The sequence below is a fragment of the Juglans microcarpa x Juglans regia genome, chromosome 2S (assembly GCF_004785595.1).
Source record: "Juglans microcarpa x Juglans regia isolate MS1-56 chromosome 2S, Jm3101_v1.0, whole genome shotgun sequence".
Taxonomy (NCBI): domain Eukaryota; kingdom Viridiplantae; phylum Streptophyta; class Magnoliopsida; order Fagales; family Juglandaceae; genus Juglans; species Juglans microcarpa x Juglans regia.
The window spans coordinates 15,271,999-15,276,230 of NC_054597.1; positions in this window are offsets into that span (position 1 = coordinate 15,271,999).

Here is a 4,232-nt window from a genome sequence, read left to right on the forward strand (position 1 = left end):
CGAAACGGTACAGGTATCAAAATATTTTGTTCTAGCCTTGACCGAAACGACCACCAAAACGGTATTCAAAACTTTGCTCTCGACACTGAAATCTTATGGGTTTCAACTAATTCCTCTGAAAAAGAAAAAGAGCCAGTAGCCTTCATAATTGCATAGATTCCTTTTTAACTAAATTACATTATGACCCTAGCCTCATTTTAATCTTAAACTTAGGATTAACACACGTTAGCTAGTTAGATATATTATTATAAGTAATACTAGGTATAAATCTCAAATAGGCAAGCCCCACACATGCCTTTGGTAAAAAGGTGGGTCCTACTAAAAAAGAAAGATTTTTTACACTTTTCCATTTTTTTATAAGGTCTATGCGAGACTTGTACAAATTATTTCTCTATAATTATTAAAGCCAATTCTTTGAAAGTCAATGTTTATGTACCACACATGTCATGATATTTGCAAGCGCGTCATTCATCATAATTCATATCATGTTTCATTCCGCATATTATAGTTATGTATGTCGTAACACTCAAACCCAGTCAAGCTCATTTTTTTTTCACACATTAACTTTCCCGCACGTTTTTTTTTTTTTTCCGTCTATTTTCTTTTTTGCCCCTAAGTCTTGCTCTCATCCACGGCATGCATAGTCTTGCACGTCTCTCGTGTATTTTTTTTTTATTCACTCCATGCCCACACACGACTCTATTTTCCAACTCTCTCCACACGCACGTCTCCCTCATACCTCTAGGGTTTTCTTTTTTTTTGTTCAACTACCAATATAAATACACACATACTTCCAGCACGAAGAAACCTCACGCCGCTGCCCTGCCACGCAAAACCGTAGCCAACAACTCCTCTTTGCAAGCAGCACCACCCTCCAGCCCGGTCCTCACCCACTCGGAAAAACACCACCCCAACCTCACGGGAAGCCCCTTTCACGCCAGCATCATTTCTCATTGGAGTAGTCCCACCATGAGCAGACTTTGTTCCGCCGTACGCCACTGCCAGTGCACCACCCACGTGAAACTGTAGCTTCCCCTTGCTCAGCCACTGCGCAGCTCCTTAAACCATCGTGCTTGACCCGCGCCACTACAAACATCCATCGGAAGCAACGCTGCAGTAGGAAACTGCCCACAGCCACGACAAACATGAAAACCACTGTGATTGCCGCTGCTCTGCCCTGCACCTTCGTACCAAGCCGCTGATACACTTTAGGACGTGAAGGATTCTGTTTTTACAAGCCGAAACAGGGGAGGCATCCCCACCGTGAGCCATGTCGTCAGCCCCCTCAACTCTAATGCCACTGCTATCAAAAGACACCAGAGGACAAGCCTCCACTTTTGGACACTGCCCTGGTCGACGCCCAGCCCCCAGATCGTCGCAAGCCTCGCTGCCCCACGGTGAGTTTCTGTTCTCTTTCACGCCGAGCTCTATCTTCGTCCCTCTCTCTTTCTACGTGAGGTCTCTCGCTCATCTCTCTCTCTCGCTTCTAGTGCTTCGCCGTCTGCCTAGCCCTCGCTACGTCGCCCGCTGCCGCGTGTTTTCTCCTTGGGTAAGCCCTGCCATGCACGTTTTGTGTTTTACGTAGGTTTGCCATTTTGTTGGTTTTCAAAGAATGGGGAAATTACATTAATACCCTTTACTACCTATTATTTAGATATGGAATTACAGTTTTGCCCTTATTATTAGATGGTTTCAATTTGAAATTTTGTTTATGTTAAATCTGTTTTTACATGGTTTATGCGGGAAGTATAAGAAATTTTACAGAAAATAAATAGGGTTTTCAAATTGTAGTAATAGTAGCATATTATATTTTACAGTAAGTGTGAAATTTTATTTTGAACATTTTAATTATGATTACAGAAAATTACTTAAGTATTGTAACATGTTATTAAGTAAAGTTTTTATTTTTAGAGTAAACAATATTGGCATAATGTTATTTTTACATTTTAGATATGATTTAGTTTATTTAAAAATAGTTATGGTTTATTTTAAAATATTTTGGGATAATTATATTATCTAGTATTAAACTTTATAGTTTGTTTTCATTAATAAATAGGCCAGACTTTTAAATGTTTTAGTCAAGTTATTAAATCAATAATGATGATTTTAGAAAGTGATGATTTGTAAATTTTAGGTTTTGAGGAATTAAATAGATTATTTTAGAAGCTTAGGATTAAATATCGAAACACATGATTAATTAGAAATTTACGAGAATTACGTGGTTATTTTATAGGTGACACTTAATTATTGTTCGACATTTTTTAGGAAAATTTTGAAAAAAAGCTAAGAAGTCCAGGTAAGCGGGGTTCCTATGCTAGACCTTACACGAATTATTGAGACGTGGTTGACTTTCTGAAAACTTTGCATATTTTTGTGATGAAATGAGAACTTGGAAAAAACCAACCTCGGTCACTTATTTGCATTACTCATGAAATCTGTATGAAAAAGAGAAAATATTTTCTGACATGCATTGTGTAGACATGAGCTAAATTTTGTCATGTTGTCTCCGAAATCTAAAAAAGAGCGATATTGAGAATCTGAAAAATTATGCATTGATTTAGAAAGATGCTCTGACTTTTGTTTTCGGAATGTGAGAATGATCTGATTATGATTTGGTACTCTGTTTTATTTTGATATGGCATCTGAAAACTTTTGGCATGGTGTACTGATTTTGTATCTGACTCTGTCTCTGCTCTGCTCTGTTATGCTCTGCTCTGTTTGGGTTGATACCAACTTCACTGTCTCTGAGTGCACCCACTTTGGAAATAAGATGGTTTTATTGTGGTCTTTCCTGTGTGCACACTCGGGACTCCGAGAAGAATAAGGGAAATATTTCACATCTGTCTCTGCCCGGTTTGGCCACCGGGGATAGCACAACCCTACCACGGGGGTGAAACATGGTCTCTGCTCTGTAAGATGCTCTAGTTTGATGTGACGATGATGCTTAGGTTATGTTATGCCAAAGTACTCTGTATTTTATTGGTCTTAAAACCATCGCTCTGTTACTTTTGAAAAACATATTTTGTTCTGCATGATAACTTTGGAAAAATATTTTGTGTTGCATACTGTATTTTGTAAATGTTCATGTTTGCACGCTAGTATATGTTCTCTGCTTACTGAGTTGTTGATAACTCACCGCTTATCTCCAAACATTTTTCAGATGATTTGAATATTTTAGCTGAGGATCAAGAATATGGAGCATGGGTGAGATGAGTTAAGAATGATGGATTAAGCATAGAAGGTTTATATGAGTATTGAGGAGTTTTATTTAGTAAGCTTGTTGTGCTCTGATGATGTGATTTGTTGGGAGGTTGATGTTTATATTAAGGTTTTTGTATTATCTTAGAATATTTATATTGGAGTAATTGATGTGAATTAATGAGTATTTTGCGCGATAGAGAAAAATTGGAGTATATACTATGTGATATTGGAGATGATTTTAGGTGATAAGAGCTAACACTCTGAACCTCCGGGATCGAGGCGTTACATATGTATTATGCATGTCATGTATTTCATGTTGCACAAGACACGTAAGCTTTCATAAGACAAGTATAAGAGACATTAATATTTGTAAGATGACCATTCAGATGCATGGTACAAATGCAATTAGTGTGGATGTGCAAGCCACATACTCAAGTATGGTCCACTACAGAATATTATCATATCAGATTAGCAGTTTCCCTTATGACCACATGATGTGGGACATGTGCATAACCTTGCACACATGGTTAAGTATGTTGGCCGGTTAGATTAGATATATAATCTAGATAATTCAGGTTAGTCAATTAGATAAATAAGATAATTCAAGATAAGTCATCCATGTCATAAGTATATGTATGAATAATCATGATTTTAAATTCTTAGCATGAAATATTTAATGTAAAACCTTACATTTAGTATGTTTACGTTATGATGAGTTTCTTATTGAGTTTTTGACTCATTTTAGTTTTTTTTTTTTGTGTTTTTAAAACCACCCAAGTTAGAATATTTATGAAGCTAGAGCTATAGGACAAGACTTGATCCAGAAAGGCGTGGCAGAGGATTAAATCATGCACAAAGCTTTTAAGTTATGATTTTGATGGTAATAAGGTTTTGGAAAAATTTTAATAAATGATTCTACATTGTCTCTTTTTATATTTTTAGTATTTTTGATAAAGAATAATTTTATTTAATAAAAATAATTTTTGAACCTAATGCTTCTTTTAGAAGAAAGAAAATATTTTTAAGTCAAG